The 21,106-nt window shown below is 40.6% G+C and overlaps 1 protein-coding gene across 1 annotated transcript in view; it reads left to right on the top strand.

Moving 5' to 3' along the window:
• fut8b (fucosyltransferase 8b (alpha (1,6) fucosyltransferase)) overlaps positions 1 to 21,106 on the top strand; it is a 174,806-nt gene that overhangs the window by 11,500 nt on the left and 142,200 nt on the right. Inside the window, exon 2 of the mRNA XM_041805375.1 lies at positions 16,173 to 16,295. The gene's annotated coding sequence lies outside the window, so the exon portion shown is untranslated. The remainder of the gene's footprint in view (positions 1 to 16,172; positions 16,296 to 21,106) is intronic.

The following is a 21,106-nucleotide window of genomic DNA, read 5'->3' as shown; positions in this document are numbered from 1 at the left end:
CTCTTTAGATTTGGGGTTATACCATAGTGTTATTACTAGTGCTGTCGAGATTAAGTGCATTGATCAATCCCACAATTTCAACACATTTTAAGGACAGTGAACAAGTTGAAAGCCACATGTACTTGTATTATTAGGTATTTACTTTTTAACTGTCCCATTATTTCCTTTCAAATCCGTTACAAGTTCCTTTTTCCATGGTTAAGTCCATGTTAAAATCCTCTTATATTCTTGGATCTATTTATAAACGCAGGTCTGTATCCAAACAGGAAGTTTGTTGCCCTTAGTTTAGGACAGCAGAAAAATCTAAAATGACACCAAAACAGTTTTGAATGAAAAAATGGGAATTTTGATTAAAAGGATACGATTAATCATGATTAACTATAAACATTTTAAGATTAAATGCTATCAAAAATTGAAATCCTTGAAAGCCCAAGTCTTTATCAGTCAGTGTAGATTTACCACAAACTACCAAAGTGTGAAACAGATATCTGGTTGTATACAAGACATTTTGTATGTTATTGACCTTGTTTTAAGAAAAACATGATTTATTCACAATCTCAGCCAACAGCACTACATTACCGACAATCCTACAGTATCACAGTGACATTGCTGATTGACTGAACCCACTTTTGCCCTTGAAACATCTGCGTTCAGTCTTGTACTGCCGCTCAAAGTGAATTCAGTCGTCCTTTTCCAACAAAAGGCTGCATGATATTGGATTTTTGCAGATATCCGATATTCTGATATTTACAGATTGATTTGAGTTGATTCTGATATCAATACTTGAGGGCTGTGATGAGACACGACTCAAAAGATGATATGAGACGAGATTTAGGCTCATGAGAACTAGGTGAGACGGTATTTACGCTATTCTATTGAACTTTAATTACACAATATATGACAAGAAAATGTTTCTTTAATTCAAGTGAAGGACAAAAAATGCAATTAAATGAAGTCCATTTTGAAAAGTTTAAACTATTAATTCTCATTTACTAAATATCACTGCCTAATATAGCTTGTCTCGTCTCGCCATGACTCAAACATGCAATAACAGCACTTTTTATATGAAATAATCATGCATGTTAATAGCGAATCACATCCCCATTACCTCACCTCCGAGCAGTTTTATAAGAAAAAATTTTTTAAATGTGAGTAAAACAGACATAGATTTAAAAAGATTTAACAGTTTGATTAAACTATTTCTCATTCTCTGTCAGGGATCATCACTTTTACAAATGCTAGAAATCTGCCTGTCACTTGTCTGAAATTCACAGATGATTCATTCCCCACAGTCCGCCAGTAGTATGCGGCTCATATGTGCACGCTCACAGGGAATGTCAGCGGTGATTCAGACAGATGAAGGAGGGTCAGCTGTGTTCCGTTTCTTTACAAAATGCCACACAAATGATTTTAAAGTGTCAGAGGCAAAAACAAAGCTCTTTCCTCTTTAGCTGGACTACTGCATTGACCAGCTGCAAATGAAGAAGTCCACACTGTCGAGACATTTTTCTCTGTGATAAGAAATCTCGTGACGTTTTAGTCTCACGAGATCTCAAGGCACAGGATCTCGTCACACCACTACAATACTGGTAACCTGAGTCCTTAAAACACACCTTTACAGTTGATATGGGCAGATTTTTTTTAGCCTAAAATATCAGTTAGAAAAATCTGCAGAAATGTTCTCATCTTTTTTACATATTTTACTTTTTAAATCCAGTATCTGCTGATGAAAAATATCAGGACAGTAATATTGTGTATCCCTATAATGAAGGTATTTCCAGGATATGTTATCATATAGTAGACACGTGTTTATTTATTATCTGTGTAATTCTTGGAGAAACACGGGTTTATTTGCAATTGCTGTCAACAAGTGCAGCATAACCCACAGTCCTAGAGTGTCACAGCAACATCTCTGATTGGCTGATCTTGCCTTTATGCATGGCAGTTCTGCGTTCAATGGAGAAATGAAAATATATGGTCATGTGGAAGACACAAGCTAGTGTGTCAATGCATTTAATTGGTGGAGTGCAAAGTTTGGCTTTTGGTTCCTGAGTGAAGTTAACCTTCAGGGAAAATATGGGTGAGAGATTGCACTACATATGCAACAGACCACCAGATCTGCTTGTAGACATAAAAAATGTCGATTTGGAATGTTACTGATTAATAGTACCCCTAAATCCCCATGTACTTCTGTTTTCATCTGAAAAAAAGTAATCTGAGGGTTTAGTTACTCTTTGAAAGGAAACAAAGAGAAGAAAACTCGAGTGAACAGAAAATAATATGTATGCTGGTCAGACATACTCAGATAAGATAAGTGGTGATGGAAAACTGTAGAATATAGGCCCTGGGAAACAGCAGACTCTCCAAACGCTCAAAGTGAAGATGAGCTACCTATTGACACATGTATGAAAGAGGAATCGAGACTAAAGAGAGACAAGGACATCATGCACACGAGGGAAAATGAGACGAGGAGAGACTGACGTTTCTTGAGGTTAAAGACTACGACCCAAAACATCTGGAATGAGGTTCTGACAGCTAGGGAAGACAGAGAGGGGTCCCAGGACGGCTGGAGGTCCAGCAAAGAGAAGCATGAGTGAGAAGAGAGGACAAGATGGAGAAAGTAGGGAGGGGGCATCCAGCTTGGAGGCTCATGTGTTAGTAGGACAACAACAAAAGCAAGGATAGAGAGATATGTTGGTTTTCAGACAGCTTTAGTATCCTTGGAAACAGAGCAAACATAGACTGTAAATGCTAGGCTTTATAGATTAATTGACACTGAGGCTGAGCAAAGATATGGATGAAGGTTGCGGGTACAAGGTCTGAAGTCATTGAAAGAATGCACAACTTACTGAAAATCGTGGCAAGAAATTTTAAGTGATTTAAAGAGCTCTACAGAGCCAGACTGCCTGGTGTCAGCAGGAACTTCATTCCAGAGGAAAAGTGGACAAAAGGAAAGAAGTTTTAAAGTCATCTGAGGCACCTTAAAGTCTGTTCTGACATGGGTACACCACTTTATACCAAGTTTCAAAAAGTGTTTCCCAAGTCCTTGATTCTCCTTTTAAGAGGTGTTAGAAAATGTTCCCTTTACGGACAATTCCACCTTAAGACAGTTTAAACCATTAGGGATTAAGGTTACCTTCCAGAGCCATTTAATTGCTCGGTGGTATTTTTGCTACTCCAGACGACTTTCCTCTGGGAGCTGCTGGGTAGAGGAAGATGTCATGACTTACCGTCCTTTCATTAACTACTTTTACTGTAAATCTGCAGTTTTAGTGGTTATCTGCAAAGTCAAACATGCTTAGAATTGACGATGTATAAAGACAGCAAAAAACCCTTCAGGTACCTGTCTGTAATGATTATTTCTGCAGTAAACAACCTAAAAAAGACCAGAATGCAATGCAACAACAAGATACTTTGTACCTTAAAATTGCTCTTGACTCAAAAAAGCCCTGGTGTGCTTACTACCCCCACATAAACGCATACGCAAGATAATCGACGGCTGAATAAAAACAGTGTGTTCCATCAAGCTTGCCAGACCTTTTCTCTGAGGCTTGTTGAAAAGCACTCTGGGAAATATAGGAAATCAGTACCTTGAGTCAAATTAGAAGAGAAACTCTGAAAAAAAGTGTGTACAACAAAATAGTAATTATTCCAATCAGAGAATAACTTCAGGAATGTATTGTTCAGCACATATTGATGATTTTCTTTAGTTTGTAAGGTGGAAGTGTTTCTTTTTTGTTCTTTTTCACTCAGTGCTCCTTAAGAGCTGAAGTGGAATTCATTAAAGACATCAGCAAAAGATGGGGAAGGTACTTAAAAAAGGAATGATTCGAATTTTAATCAGATAACTATGAATGGTGTGCTCTTGGTATGATGCTTGGTGACTTATTTTAGATTTGATTGAGTTTTAAATTTGTTTAAAGAGGCTGAATGAGCTAATGTCAAGTTAACACTCAGGAGACAGCTTAAATACAGCGCTGTTTTATATCTGTCTTTCTGTTTATCTATTTATCAGCCATAGGAAATCATAAAATCATAACTTAAAACTACACATCATTGAAAAATCACAGCAGCTGCAGAAGAAAGGAAGAGGTAAATGCATCATCCCAGTTGAGTGGCTAGATCCAAGTTTAAGCTGACACAGTCTCCGCTCAACTTTTCCAGATCATATTACCACCAATTAGGGCATGGTAGTTCGATGCCTCAACTCAGGAAGGTTCCTGGTTCAGATGGAAAAGTCAGATAGCCCTTCTGTGTGGAGTTTGTACGCTCTGCTTGTACATGCATGTGCAGACACAGTCCAAAGACATGTTTGTCAGATTAATTGGTGACTCCTTATTGCCTGTAGGTGTGAGAGTGAATCTTGTTTGTCAATGTCAGGATAAGTGGTGGTGTAGGTCACTCATGCCCAGAGTCTGGGTCTGGACCCCAAAGTGGATTGTAGGAGATTTTTTAGGGGTCAGCAAATCAGTTTTCAGAATTTCTTCCCGGCAGTATTTTATGTGGCTGGGTGGTTTACGTTGCTGACTTTGGTATGGGAGATTTATGATGCGAATCCTTGTTAAGGCATAGTCACTATCCTATTTGGGCCAATGGGCAAAGTCCTTAATGCCATGAACTCCTGTCTACCTCACTGATGTATGTCACGTTGGACAAAAGCGTCTGCCAGATGACATTGTAACATTGTAATGTGACATCAAAGTCTGCAATAGGGGTCGGCTGATAGTGGTTTATCTGGGCTGATTACGATTATTACTCATGAGATTGTTATTTGGAACCAAAATGCATTTATAATGATGTACAAAATTTACTTAACTTGGCTAAAGTAAAACTGCATGATCAAAAAAAAAAAACAATTTAATCCAAGCTCTATCAGCAAGAAAAGCAGCACAACAGCAGCACAGCAACAATAGGAAAACAGGAAGTTTGGTTAGACCATGATGAGTGAACATAAGCCAGAGAGGAGACACACCCTGCGGTTAATCCAAAGTAGCACACTTTTTCATCACAAAATAAAATTGAATATCAGCAGAGCAAAATACTAATACCAATAATCAGCCAAATGCCAAATATTGGACTCGATAATCGGTCGATCACTAGTCAGCAATACACATAAAAACCACATCAGAGGCTTCACCCTAAAAGTATTGCATTGTTCCAGACCAGACAGCTACTGAATGCACTTTGTGGTGGAGCTAAAGTGGCCCCTTCCTGACTTACAAAACAGAAAGTGCCAGGTCATGACTAGAAGGAGTGTGGCATTAACATTAGCCTAGCTAGCACCAGCCAGCTTAACCAAACAGCCAAAGACAGCAAAGAAAGCGGGCTTGATAAACAATAACATATGGAAACAAAGTCGGATGTCATGTTTTGAGACAAAGGCGGACCATGAACAAAGGACTGGTTTGGCTTATTTCACATTTCAGTCAAGAAACACACATGGTTTACAGTCCTAAATATCTCTTTATTAGCAGTTATTAATTTGCTCTTATTGCTGTTCTGGGATGCTCCTACCCTTTAACAAGCCTTTGTGGAAAGCACCAAGCAGCACATCTTCGTGCTCTTCCCGTGCCTACAAGGAAAGTGTGAGGCAGGGAGGATAAGCATTAAACCCAGAGTAGAGCAGGCATCAATGACAACAGAATGCTATCAATTTGGATATGTAAAAGGAGGAGCTGGGGTGGAGGGTAACAAAAAACTGCTTGCATAGGGAGCAGCAAAGCCAGGCCAGAGCTGTTAATATGGCAGGATGAGTGCAGATAGCCAATAGCGTGCTAAGAGGGAATCAGCTGGCCGTCGACTGATGAGGGCTAAATACTTATTAAGTGGGTTACACATGATATGCCCCTTTAATCCTTTAGTTGGCTAGCAGCAAACATCCATAGCGTCTTGATTTGTAAACAACATATACCCTTCAGTTCAAGGTTTTTGCTCCAGACTAAGACATATCGTTTCATATATATAATCAAAAAAACTTCCATTTGCTTTGAGTTAAATAGGCCTCGTCTTTTTATCTGTGCCTTGGTGGACAACTCTGGTGCTTCTAATTTTGATCAGTGAACAAAAAGGAAACATGTCCGTACGCTCATTCAAATAAAGAGATCAAAGAAGTGTTAAGGAGCAGATTAAGCCTCAATCCTTTCAGTGATATGACATCAACTCATGCCTGAGTAAATTCCTCCCTCAAGGACAGATGAAAGTACCGCCGAGCCAAATGTGCAAAATGCAGACAAAACATCACATCAGCATTATTTCGACATAAACTGCAGCTGCAAGGCATTTGAAGAATAGATTTAAAGTTATATTAACTTAATAGATGTGACTTGAAACATTTCCAGAAGCCTCCACTTTGGATGACTGTGGGAATGAGTCCCATCGGGCCTCTTACTGATGTCCAATCACTTGTTGCTTAATGATATTTCTAGCTAATAAGGAGTTTTGTGTGCCAGCAAAGTCTCACTTCCAATGTTTTAGTTATTGATTGAGTTATAAAATGAATTTATAATGCGCTTGTTGCAGGCTTTACATTACAGGAATTGCTTTATTTTATACTGAAATATCAATATGGATTTCCAGCCTGTGTACACTGCAGGCGGCTGCTGTTTGTTTATTTGCACAGGGGCTCATATAAGTAATGTGCATGTCTTGTGAAAGTAACATGTATTACTCTCAGGGCAACACTGAACTCACTGGCTGCCAGGGGCTTTCTATCAAAAAGGGGAAAATTGATTTTTCAGGTCTGTACCACTTCTAAATAAATGATTGCATGAGTGCATTCTTGTGTAAATAGTAACACAACATTATGGTTGTGGGTAAATTAAGCTGTACATTTGCTAGAAAGCTGTGTTTGTTCAGACTCGTTAGCTTCGTCATATCAGCCCATGTAGAACAATGACTTCCTAAATTCTGCCATAGAAAATGACTTCCTCTTGTGTTCGCCCTTGAATGCAGTGTGGAAGTATGCTGCTCCAGTGTGTGACGCCCATCTATAACAGTGGTGGAATCAATCGTCTACAGCAGGGCTTCTTAACCTTTCTAGTCCACGACCCCCAAAATAAAGGTGCCAGAGACCGGGGACCCCCACTGTACCTGGAGGTGGTTGAACACAGCCATGCACATTCAAGAATAGTCATGTGCAGACAAGGTCACCCATTAGGGGGGAACAATGGGGCCCAGCCAAACTGGGGGCCAGCAAATCATGGTCCATTGTAAAGTAAGGCTGTGGTATATGCTTATCAAAGAAACAAATCTGTTTGTGTAGTAAGTAGCCCTCTTAAAAATACTTTTGTAAAAAAAAAAAAAGAATTAAACTACGTTAAAAACAGCTAACAGGGGTTAATAATGGCAACTAAAATAGTGAAAAAGGTGGTGAAATTGGATTTTCAAAGTAGCAGAAATGGGTAAGAATGGCCAACAATTAGATTAAAGTGGCAAAAATAACCAAAAAAATTGCAAAAATGGGTTAAAGTTGCAAAAACAAGTATATTAAGTGGTAAAAGGGGATTAAAAGATAGCTGAAATGGTGTTAAAGTGCCAAAAATAGGTGGAAATGTGGTGAAATGGGATAAAAATTTGATGTAAACTGGCAAAAAAGGGTAAGCTGAGGCAGAAATTGGAAGAAATGGGTTAAACTGGCAAAAATGGGCATACCAAATTGTAAAAAGTGGTAAAGAGGGGTTAATAGTGGCAATAATGGGACAACAGAGCCAACAATAGGCGGAGGATGTCAAGATTTGATTTAGAAGTGGAGAAAACAGGCAGAAAAAAAGTGGTGGAAAGGGTTTAGAAATTGAGAAAAAATGGGTTTTAAGTGGTAAAAATGTTTTAAAATTTGGCAAAATTGGTGTGAAGTGGCAACAGTGTAATTTTAAAAATATTCTTAGTTTTTTTTTTGTTTGTTTTTTCTTTTTTTTTAAGATTTATTTTCAGGCTTTTTGTGCCTTTATTAGATAGAGGAGGACAGTGGATAGAGTCAAAAACAGGGTCAGGAGTGGGGGTGAGACATGCTGTAAAGGGCCTCAGGCCGGATTCGAACCCGGGTCGCCCGCGCACATGGGGAGCGCCTTTAGCCACTAGGCCACCTGCTCCCCATTCTTAGTTTTCTAAGGCATCTGGAGACCCCATCTCAGTGTCTCGCGACCCCCAATGGGGTCCTGACCCCAACGTTGAGAACCACTGGTCTACAGTATGTAGCCCCTCTTAGCATCGAGCTTATTACTGATTCAGCGGAGGGTTCAGTGTTCTCTTGTGCCATATCATAGCAGTGTCCAAAGATTAGCTGGTTGCATATAGGGAGGAATTTCAAAAGTGAGTTAAAGGAGCAGGAGAATTGTGGGAAATTTTCTGAATTTTTAATTCATGGAGTTGGAGTTCAGCTCCTGTTTCTCTTTGATGCTTCTTGAGGCTCACCCATGTTTCTTCATTCACTACCTTCTTGTTTGCTTGTGTTCATATTCTTGTTATGTTCTTCATACTATTTTTCTTTTTTCTGCTTGTGTGGAGATCGATGAGTTCAAGCTTACAAGAATTGTAACATGTTGGTCTACATTGCAACACATCAACATCTGCAGGAACGTTTCTCCTTTCATAGCATTTAAAATGATTTAAGTTTGAAAAACTTTCTCTTTACCACTTCTCATCTAAGTTTTAATCACTTGTAAATGAAGTTGTTTATTGCTTTAACTTAAGATTTATGATCACCAGCTGGGCCGTATGCCTGAAATACCTCACTTTTCAGAAAACGCTACAAAGTTAATCAGTTTGAGTCTTAATTAGGCTAAACATCTTCCTTTTTACCACCTGCCGCTTCAGACTGAAAATGAGAAAAGCTGCAAAATGCTGCATTTTTCAATGCTTTTATTTCTTTTCCTGGAATATATTCTGTATAGAATACAAGATTAAAACCTTGATTTGATAACAGTTGAAAAATTACTTGAAATTGAGACTGGCTTGAGCACATCCAGTTGTAAAAAATTGCAAGACCAGGACACCCTGCTGTACCTGAAGGGGTTAAAGCGTAGTTGAACACAGCTGTGCATGCTCAAGAAAAATGTGCAGACTTGCATTTTTTTGGAAGGCATCTGGTGACCCCCTCTCAGTGTTTCATGACCCCCACTTTGGGAACTACTGAGCTAGATCACCCCTCTTGAAAAAGAAGGTGAATGTTCACTTGTGTAATGATGTGTCTAGTCGTTCACCCGCCATGTTCATCAGCTTTTGTCAATGCTTCTCACAGCCTCTACTACCCCGTTGATGCCCCCTCAGTCTTCCTCCAGCGTTCGCTGGAGTGGCAGCACTGGCATTCACCTGTGGCAGAGCCCATAGCAAAGCAGCATGAGACCATTTGCATCTGACATGCCTGTCATGTACTCCCAGGGGGGCTAGCTTCACACTGTGTCACCTCCGCCCCTTTTCTTTCTTTTCATGTTACCGTGGTACCACCCACCAACACAACCCTGCTGCTCGTGCCAGTGCCATCAATGCAGCAGAGACTTGAAAGAGCCCACTTGGCAGACCCATTCCTCAGTTTTAGCTGTGGTCTGGGAGAGCAATAACAGCATGCCAGTCAGATATAAGAGCCCCTAATAGGACTCAATGAGGTGACACAGCAGTCCAAGGCCTATTATGCTGTTTGAGCTGTGGGACAGATGGGCTGAGGAGGGGACGAAGCAGCTGAACATGTCCAGAAATATTATAAAGAAGTCCTTACGGATCACAGCTGATAAAATGTGACTGGATGGAGGTAGTCTTAACCAGTAGGATGTGCTCTGTCACTCTGCAGGTGACCTAGGAGTACTTTTGACGAGACAATCCTGTGATGCCAGCCACTACCAGGTTTGCAAGTACACATAAGGCTGTGTGACAAGCTGCTCCAGAAACAGAAAACAGCCTCCCGTAGCCTGTTTTTTCCTACTTTTCTTTGATCTTGTGACAACAGCAAAGAATTGAAGTTGGCACATCAACTCGGAGAAGAGATTTAAACACCCGGCAAGGGCTTTGCCTCCACACTTTGATTTGCTGAGTAAATGAAGGATTATTATAGATGAATCCAGTGTTATGGTTGTCCTCCAACTCTTGATGTTTTAACAAAAAGTTGAAGAGTGCCACCACCTGAACTGCAGTGCTGTCACTTAAGAGGATGAATGAGGCGAGCTGAAACTCGTACTTACTCATCATTATTCCACATACACAGGGTGGAGAACATATTATAACCATACCCAATAGTTATTGCAGAATAACATACCCCATATGCATTTAAGAGCTAATTACACGCTAGTGCTTGTCCTAGTGAGTGGGAAAGTCTTTACAACATGGAGAGGGTCAATCCTGGCCATTGTCAAGTTGCGTGGCTTTATTCCAGCGTTTAAAAGCTGGTTCATGCACTGGGCTGAAATAACAAAACATCCTCCAAACTGTTTCTGTCTTTTGTCATCAGCCTTACTCGCTCTTTGCTCTCTTTTGGCAATCAGTGCCCTAATTGAGGCCCTCTTGAGCCATGTTTATCACCGTGGCAACATTGCTCTGCAGATAATCATTGTCTTTTGGATTAGCATAACAACAGCGGAGAGGCTTTGCTTTAATTCCACTAACACTGGACCAAGCTCCTTTGTGTCGGATCGCCTGCCGGGCTTGTCTTAACTGGGATTAGGAGCATGGGCCGCTAGTGCCCACCAGGCCCCCACACTTTGCTCATACCCCTGCCAGTGCACTTGAGTGAACCCTCTTCATAACCTTGGATGTTTTCTACAGGCAAATCCAGGAAATCACTATTTTCACCTCGCAATTATATTATGAACCCTTCCTGAAAGTTCAGTCGAAGCGTTTTGTGCTACAGCTTAACCTGGAAAGATTAGTTCACTATTAACTGCTTATACCTGTTGACCTAAAGACAACACAACTAGAGCTGCTTGTGTGGTTCTATCCTGGTCTCAAAGGACTGAATTACACAAGAGTTTATTTTATAGCTAAGATAAAGACATAAACATCGAGCTTAGTCCCAGCACCTTGTCCTCAAGAGTCCTCAACTGAGGACACAATTAAACATTCCTGATGGCTGACAGTCATAGACTTAGGAGCTCTACCACTGTGTCTTTGTGATGCAGAAGTCTGCACCTCTTTCCATCCTTTCACATTCCTGACACGCCACACTAAAGAGCCCACCAAACAACAGAATTATCATTCATTATTCTGGTTCACTGAGGGCATCTTCATCCACCAGTTTGGTCGACTTTGCCCAATGCTTCCATGTTCTAGGCTCTGTAATAGGGATGCACGATAATTATTGGTACCAATAAATTATCATCCGATATCGTATATATTTTACATATTTTGATTATCCCGATAATAAAATATTAACCGATAAAATCCACCGATAATAAAGGCGTTTGTTTTCTTTCTCACAAGACTACACATTCTGAAACAGCAGGGGGTGCCGCAGTCCACGACCCACTGTTAAACACCAGAGAAGAAGAGGAAGCAGCCCCTGTGCTAAAATGCAAACAACACGGTGGCATTATTCAGTATTTACGGGGAGGATAAGACGACCGTGTGTGTAAAATTTGCCCTGCAAAGGTCCCAAAGAGTAGAATGAAGTCCTTGACGGATCTTGTAAGTCACTTAAGAGTCATCATCCTAACGATGTTAAAATGAAGCGGCAGCAGCCACTAGCCTCAGCCGCTGGCATTAGGACTGAGCCAACAGCTAATACCAGGCAGAGCACTGAACGTAAGCAGGCATTGAAAACTGCAGAAAGTTTGCCAGAGCCAAAAGGCACAACGTTATAATAACAAAATCAGTCTGACAGTCTCCTGATCCATCGCCACTTTCATAGACGTATACCTGCCTGCTCTGTTTGACGTGGTTTCATTCAGTCTGATCGACATTAGGAACAGAAGTTTAGCCACAGACCACAGTGGACTTTACATTCTTAAACTATCTCGGATATGACTTATGTCATCTTTAATCTTTATGTAAAACATCAGCTCTCTTTAATTATTGCTTAAGCAGCAAAAAAAAAAAGGTATCGGAATCGGTATCGGGACCAGAAAAGGTGGATCGGTGCATCCCTATTTCTAACTTCTTTAGAGCATAAGAGCTTTGAAAAATAACATGTTCTCTTTCCTTGTCACTGCTCTGTTTCTACCGCAGGACACTGGCACTTGCTCACATTTGACCAACCATCACTGACCACCGTCTCTCTCTCCACTCTTGGCATCTTTGGGTTGAAATATAAATGTAGATCTGTTTTATCTTCAAAACGTTTCTTTCGATTCTGTCTGACGTAGAAATAACGGCTATTTAATTATTTAAAGCACACAGTATCGAAAGAAGTATCAAAGTATGAAAACTTTAACAACTCTAAGCAGGGGAATGCAGTGCTGTGTGTGTGCATGTCTGCTGGTGTGTTTATGCAGAGCTCCTACTGTGCCATCCTCTTTTGTTTTCCTGCAAAGCTGATATGCACCACAGGATGGTTGGGCCCCTTTCATGTACCCTACCATGAGAAAATAAAAGTCAGTAAAAATTAGGGGTGGGAATCACTATTGGCCCCATGATATGATATTATCACAATACTTGGGTCACGATTTGATATTGCGAATTTAAACATTTTGCAATACAATGAGTATTGTGATACCATATATTGCAATGTATACTGCAATCTAAACCATTTTTCTTTTTAAGATTTATTTTTGGCCTTTTTGCCTTTATTGGATAGGACAGTGGATAGAGTCGGAAACAGGGAAGAGAGCGGGGAGAGGCATGCAGGAAATAGTGCCACGGGCCAGATTCGAACCCACGTCGCCTGCGTATATGGCGCGCGCCTTAACCACTCGACTACTGGCGTGCCCAATCTAAACCATTTTTCAACTGTTTAGCATTAGTCTTGTCCTGACGTTTGTCATATTTCCACAGTGTTTTATTTTCATCTAACACTTCTTGCAAACCTCAGGTGTCATGTACATCTCATTCGTGCCCTGCTGGCATTCCTAATGTCCTTCCCGTGGTGCCGCCATGTTTGTTGTACTAACTTTCTCCTGCTCTGCTGACCTCACTGGACAAACACTTGTCCAGGCAATTGATTTTATTTTTCCATTATCATAGACTTCAGTTTATATTAATTTGAAAAAAATCGATGCTTGGTGGACGAGACGATACGGTACATCATCAGACAAAATATTGCGATACTGTGCTGTATCGATATTTTCTCCCACCCCTAGTAAAAATCAATGTAATGTAGGTGAAGACATGCTATGTGTTTGGGTATGCTTGAATGGCCAATTAATGTCTGACAAGGCAAACAGTCAATCATTTTAGGAGTTTTGAGGGAGGGGGGGTTCAGAATTTGGGGGCCGTGGCTGGCCCTGGCTACCACAGGCTCTACCCCTGGAACACTATTGATACTACTACTTGCTGCCCTAATTCATGAGGACGTTATAGAACAGGATATTGGTCACATTTTGGTTGCGGATGTGTTTAACATTTACAGTACTGTCTCAATTTAGTCACAAGAACATATAATTGGGCCGCAGGTGGCCGAGTGGTTATTTACGCAGACGGTCCGGGTTCGAATCTGGCCTTTACCCCATGTCTCTCCCCCGCTCTCGTCCTTGTTTCCAACTCTATCCACTATCCTCCTCTATCAAATAAAAGGCACAAAAATGCCCAAAAAATGAACCTTAAAAAAAAACAAAAACAAAAGAAAACACATGATTAAATTTGACTTGTCAAAATGTTTGTTTACAGAATAAACACATTAGCACTGCCTTGTCTAACTAAGCACAATACAGTCAAACACAAAGTTTGTGTTCTAATGTGTGCCATATTTTATCTTATTTTTTTAATTTGCTCAAGCCAAACTATGCGGCCCTGGGGCCATAGTTTAGACACCACTGAAATAAAATCTCAAGTTATAATGACGACAAAGTTGCAGAATGCGCTGTGAAAACACCCTGTCTCTGTCTGATGGCAGGTTGTTACAGTGCTGTTTGTAGCTCTCGACATCGCAGAACCTGCTTGGTGCTGCTGTTATTGAATGCATTTATTTGAAAAAGAAAGCATCTATTGATCACAAGAGAGTGAAATGTTGTTCTTTTGTTTTATGTCTTTTAGGAAGAGTAACAGATAAATTCTACTACATGAGAGACTTGGTATCCTACACAATCATTTGCAAAATTTCAGTGCCTGCTTTCCTTCACAGAGAGGGTGTTTACACTTCGCCTTAACATTCATCCTTGTTGATCTGATAGCAAGTGAATAGCACTCAAGTAAGGGCATTCACACTTTGCATTAGCAAAGCATTGTCACCGAGTACTTGAGACCAGAATTCATTTACCTGCCTCACATGCAAAAAAGAAGCAAAGGCCCTTACAAGTCTTAAGCCTTTTCTGAATAACCCCTGCCAAAGGTAGGTCGAATTGTTGGAATGGAGTTCACACAGCAAACTTTCAAACAGTCGCTCTTTGAAGGCACTCACAGCTTTGAACTTGGTTATAACATTAAAAAGTGACAGGAGCAGTTATTTTCTCCTCACTCCTGACCAACTCCTTCTCAAAGTCTGCCTGTTATTCAGACTGTCAGTTTTAAAAAGTTACATTAGTTGGGTTCAGTCTCTTTAACCGAGATTTTTGAAGGTTACGGGGGAGGCAATTTCAGATGCTGTTCAATGATCCCAAAACCACTTTGTTCAAGGCATAGAGGAGCTTTCATCTTAGCTGGTAATCATATGCTATTAGACGCCTACTGTTGTTCAAAAAAAGTGGAAAAAAAGTCCATATAATTGATTAAAATCATGACACATTGAACTGGCATGCAGAATTGCTTGACTGGTTTTTATGAGGAATGAGTCACAGTTGGTAGCAAGTGGGATCTTGGTTGGCTGCAAGTGCTGGGACAGGAGGCAGGCATGTAACAGGAGCGTGCCATGATGTCCTGCCCTGATCCTCCTATGTAGTGCGGCAGGGGCCCCATGGGATGCCGGGTGTAAGCACTTGTCTGTTTCCACTGGCAGAGAGGAGAGGAGTGCGTCTACGCAGGGGGGGAGTGAAGGGAAGAGGAAAGGCGCAGGGTGGAGTGGGGGCAGCCGCTGACCCTGTAAGCACACACGATTAAGAGGAATAATAAAAAGGGGTCTTGCCACTGCGTCGCTAATATGCATGGTAATTTAAAGATGCTCCAAAAAGAAATGTCAGTAATGTGTGGGTGGGCAAATTTATTATGTATGTGTCTGTGAGCCAGATAGAGACGCACACATCAACAATCTCCATGGAGGATTTCTGTGGTGAAGCATTCTCTGCTTCTCAAGCAAACAAGTGGTAAAGCATGCAAAAAGAATTTCAGGCCCTCTCAAAAAGATGACCACACGAGTGTAAGGAAGCCCCTTTAAATGATTATCAGACTCCCTTCGCTTCACCACAGACAGAAACGCACACAGAAACGTTCTTTGTCTCCCAGCTGATTTACTTGGTGGGATTGTGGTTTCACACTTTTTTCTAGCAGCTGACATTATCTAAGGATGTTTCCCTTTGCCAGACTTTTTTTCCAGGCCTAATGTGCTGTGTTTAAAGCTACCATCCCAGCAGCCAGCGGTGTTTATTCAGCAGAACTCGCTGTGAAAGTACTCGGCAAGGCCACCATAATGTGACACAGCTGGCAGCTCCGGATAACATTTGTCTGATTTAATCTGAATGACATTTTTGAACCCTCGCGATCATTCACTGACCCATGTTTGAATTTTACTTTTCTAACACAACAATATAATGGAATCCAAATAACTAGCAACACTGTGGGCTCTGACTTCCTCTTTCGCTGTTGTGTTGTTTACGAGTGGTGGGGGGAGGGCGGAAGGCCAGTGGTCGTGTGGCAGACAGGCTGCAGGAGCAGGTGACATCTGTGACCCGGCACAGCAGCAGTGGATGCCGGACACATGCTCCTTCCTCAAAGGCTACTGGCACCCTTTCGCCTCATTGGGCCCATGCCCACATGCGCAGCCTCACACACAGACAGACTCACACGTTTAAAATACTTCATTTCGATGAATCCACTGCACATAATTCTATCTCAAGGCCAACGTGATTCAACATACCTAAAGGGCTCAACAGTTATAGAAATACCCCCTCCTGGAGTCTTGTTATCAAATTTTTCATGAGATTTTTGCTCTCTTTCTTTCATTCTAGGAGGTTGACCTACTCTACAAGCTGCTAACAGCTACTTTGTGGACATGACAGACTGCTGAACATCAGGATCATCGGCTTACAGAAAATGGCTCCCCGATATGCACTGCTAAGAGCTGATTTTAGGTCAGTTTTTCTACTGTTTTACACAAAATATCTCATGGAAAACCCATTTCATCTGCTCTTTGCCCTTCACTGAAATAACAGCACACACACGCACAAACAAGTTTAGTCTGGTCGCACAAGATGTGAATGATAAAGTTGAACTTTCCCCCTTTGTCATAGATAGGCAATCAGATGATTAATCTTTCTTGCTAGTTTATCAGCTCATTATATTTAAAAAGTCATTAGCTGCACATTAAGTGAACTGTTAATTAAAACAAAGGTCTTAGTTTATTCCAGTCAGGTCCATAACTTCCCACACTTAGCTAAAGACTGTTTATCAAGATGGACAGAGAAATGGCAGCCTGGGAGTGAAGCCAAAATATTTAGAGCTTCTCCTTCTGCAACGCTGGCCGTAAATCCAACCTCCTCTATGTTAACAGATGGGTCAAACTGTAAAGTAAGAACACACAAATACTTCTTGTCTAACCCTGATTGTGTCATGATAGGTAGTTAGTATTGTGGCTACTTTCAGCGCAGGAAAATGAATGTCTACTTGTAAAGAGGCTCAAAGCCCAGCAGCGACAAAGTGGCTTCATTTAGTTTTTCAGTGCCACTGTGATCCTCCTTAAGTAAATTCTGACTGTTTCCTGAATGTTTTCATGAGTTTAGACTAGTCCAATAAAAGTAGTTATAATTAGCAGATTTGAAATGATGGGCCTAGGAACATCAGTGATGTAGACCGTGCTGATTGGAGGGATCTTTGGTGTGTATTGGTAGGTTAAATGTGTGTTTCTGTTCGCGAAAGAAGTATCGCATCAATATCCCTTTTTTTTATCATGGAGCACTCTTCTGGTCATTTTTTGGGTCCAAAATAAGTCCAAAATATGTTAGCTGAGGCGTTTGGCTTCACTTTTGTACAATGGAAGAGGCCATAGATATCTCGTCCATATGAATGTATACAGTCTGAGCTCAGTTCATAAACTGACAGAGACCAAATATGTAGACAACAGAATGTTATACATTAGTCCTTCATTTCTGCTCTCTTAGATGATCTAGTTCATAGTTTCATTTTAAATATTTGCTTTAATTTTCTTTCTGTGCAGCCCCCCATGTTTTTTACCCCCCCCCCCCCCCCCCCCCAAATCCCTTCGCCACCCTCTCCCTGGAGGGAGTGTGTTTCTCCTGGTTTCTTGTTGCATCCTGATAGCACAGACGCTCACTCTGATGTCTCTTATCTCCTCTCATCTCCTGCAGTAAAGACGCTCTCTGTTTGTTTTATGCTTCCTGCCAGTTTTTTTTTTTTTTCCCTCTCTCTTATTTCCCCTCTTGCTCCTTTTAGGTGACACCCAGTGCCTCTTTCCAGTGTTGTGTGCAATGGATCAAAATTGTCAGAATAACTTAATGGTGTGCTGACCTGCCTCCTGACCCCCGCTGTTTATCAAATTCCATCATAAACTGTAAAGCCAGATACCCTCGTCTCCCCTCCCCGTCCTTCTCTTCTGTGAGGGGTATAGATTTGTTGCTCCATATCTCTGGCAGTGCAGTACTCTGCTTGCTTACTGCTGTTGACAGAGTGTGTGTCCAGTGCAGGCTACGCTTGGCTGCATCAGGGTAATGCTGCTGGCTAGCTCAAATCCTGCAAACAAACAACATATATTACATTGGAAGCAGGGAGAGTGGTTATAGCCAAGGGGGCTCTCAGTGTATGTGTTTCTCTGCAGACTTGTGTGTTTTTTGTACATGATTGTGTTTGTGTGCACATTGACCTACAATCTAGGCAATACTGAAAGAAGCAGTAGACCCAGACTGTGTTGGACCTGCTCTCACCAAGCTTAAGGCAGCGTGGAAAGTCAACCTTGTCAGGAGAAACAAGTCAAACTCAGCACAATACACACATTTTTTAACACTTTATGCCGCTTTGCATTTCTTTGTTGATTTGCACTGTATGGCTTAGGCTTTGTAGGGATTAAGGCACAAAATGTGTCTGGTAAGTAAAGCAGCATTTATAGGTAAATAACAGAGGTGAAAAAAAACCCTGAATATTTTTTTATCTGTTTAAAAAGTATGTATTGATATAGGCTAAAGCCAGTGTTATTTATGACATCTCTTCTCTAGAGTAGTCTGCAGTAAACTGGTTCCATACCATCACCAGTATTATTTGTGCCATGATATGGAATTTTCACTGGTTGAAGCACGCATCTTATCACCATACAAAGGTCGTGATCATATGCAGTACTGTGTAGAGGTTTTAGACATTTTGGGACTAAAATTGTGACTAAAGTAAGGTTTAAATGTGGAGAGGAAGATACCTGAGGGCCCCACTGGGTGGAAAGGAGGATTGACACAGCCCCAGGTGTGCTCTGGGTGTCCTTGCATTACCAGTCCACAAAGTCCTCAAACAAAGTCCACACCTTTAGGACAGAGTAAAGGATGGATGTGGCGAGTAAGCAGGCATGTAGTAGGGTTGTCACAAGCCCCTGTGTATGCCCCTGTGTGTGCTGTGTATGTCCAAAGGGCCCAAAAACCACTAGCAGTCTCTGGGCTTTTTACTAGGGGTGAGTAAGTCAAGATAAAAGATGCCATCAAGCTTGACCTTGATTGTGAACCATGTAGTATATGTGGAAACATGTCAAGCTTGACCATCAGGCCTCATAATGAATCCTTAGTGCTAAGGATGGGCGATATGGACTAAAAAATTTATCATGATATTTTGCTGTATTTATTGCAATAACAATAAATCACGATAAAAAATAGCACCATTCAACACAACCTTTTTGGCTAGGTAAAATGTATCAAATGGGCTGCTTAACTACACCAGCTACAAATAAATTAGTGCTGGGTATTGCCACTGATTGCCTGAATCGATTTAATCCTGATTCTTTCTCAAGGCCCCGATTTAATTCAGTTCTCGATTCAATTCGATTCGATATCAATTCATGGTTGGATATTTTAGTAAAAAAACCTAAATTGCTTCAACCTTTAAAAGATTCAAAGAGAAATTTAGTTGGAAATAGTACAAAAAATGTTCCAACTTGGCATATTTCTAAAAATATCAGGGTTTGCATTAAAAACTGACCCTAAGCTAGAAGTATTTACATTACCATTTTACCTCCATGTGGCCCATCCTGGATATGGCCTCTTTTGTCCAGTTTGCCTCTGACTCTAGTGTTTAAATCCAAAATGCAGTCCAAAATGCTCCACCATGTTAAGATAAGTCACTTACTGCAAGTCCAAGTTGAAACTCTTGCTGTTAAATTAATAGCAATAAAAATAAGTGAATTTGATACATTATTTTTAATGAAGTTTGATTAAGTCCATGATGTATAATTACACTGAAGCTTATAGTGTGGTAGTAGTAGCAATAGTCACATTTTCAGATAAAGGGCATACAGTGTGGTGCTTTAATGTCAAATGTCTTTTTACTTTGCATCTGCATTAAATGGCACTGCAGTTTTTGTAATGAACCGACGAGTGTGGATTAAAGTGTATGACTCACTCAGTAAGCAGCAGACAGAAACCTTTGTTATCAGCTGTACGACTCAAGGCTCTACAAAGGAAGCATAAAAGTGCTGCTAGTGATCTTCTGATCCCATTAAGAAGTTGAGGGAAATTCTAACCTTTCAGTACATTCAGTGCTGGATGCCACACACTGGCCCAGAGTGGGAAGCCTGTTGTAGCTAAGTGCTAGTTAGCTTGATGTCATGTGTAGATTAAGATTGGTGTTGCTGCAGTATTTTTCCTTGTTTTTGCATAGCTTGGTTATTCAATGACTCATGTCCAGCTCTTGACTCTCTGGTATTTGAAGAAACATGAAATAGGTTACTATCGCTGCTTTCAGACTTTCTTATCCAGACTATCAGTAATTTGCCTTGATTTAAAGCAGGTACTGCAATGTGTAGTTTGGCATCTGCTGCCACTTGTTGGGTTTTTATTTAAAAGCACAATAGGGATTATTTTAAAACTGTTATCATATCATTTGTGGCCATATCAGTCCATTAACATCTGTATCAAGTTTGTAAGTAGGTGAGGATATTTTGCCAAAAAATGACTCTACAAGTTAGATGTTATTAATTTCACTAAAATAACACAGACTAGTTCCTGAAACTGACTCAGTTTTTCTTGAGCCTAATACAGCCATGAATTGCATCCCAATTAAAACAGCTTAAACCAGTGATACTCAACTGGTTGGGCATCAGGACCCACTATCACCTCTTTAAGAGAAACTCTGATCCAAATTTTTAAAAATTTTTAAAACCATGGGGTTTATTTAATGAAAAATGTTACAATTTGAACCCAAAATGGAACAAAAGATAAATGAACAGAGACTTATCTTACTCAGTTTTCCAGAGACAGCATGGAAATGTGGCAATTTCTCTTGGAGTTTCCTCTTGTCTTAGGAACCCCAGCTCTAATTGAAAAAAAAAGAAAAATCTTGAGGCGAACACTGAAATGTACCTGTCATGGTAGGAAACCCTAATAATATGCCCATTCAATCCCTTTATAAGGACTAAGAGCTACTGTACAGAGCCTTTAAACCATTTTTTTTTTCTAGCACACATTCATGGCCCTCAGTAAAAAGTTTCATGACACACTTTTGGGTCCCGACCCACCAGCTGAGAGCCACTGGTTTTAACAACTTCTCAAAACTGTTATGAGTGTTTTAACTCATGATTTGCTTGTTTTAAGTCAAAACTGGTAAAATTGCTGGCTGCGGCTCAGATTGTGGTCAAAGATCCAAGCTGTAAATACTGTGGCTCTATACATTTGCTCTGCTCCAGCTATTGTAAGTTAATGAAAAACATCATTTTCCAACAAGTTGTTCACAATGAAAA

The sequence above is a fragment of the Cheilinus undulatus genome, linkage group 14 (assembly GCF_018320785.1).
Source record: "Cheilinus undulatus linkage group 14, ASM1832078v1, whole genome shotgun sequence".
NCBI lineage: Eukaryota > Metazoa > Chordata > Actinopteri > Labriformes > Labridae > Cheilinus > Cheilinus undulatus.
Note: the sequence above shows the minus strand (reverse complement) of the source record. Positions and strands in the feature narration are given on the sequence as shown.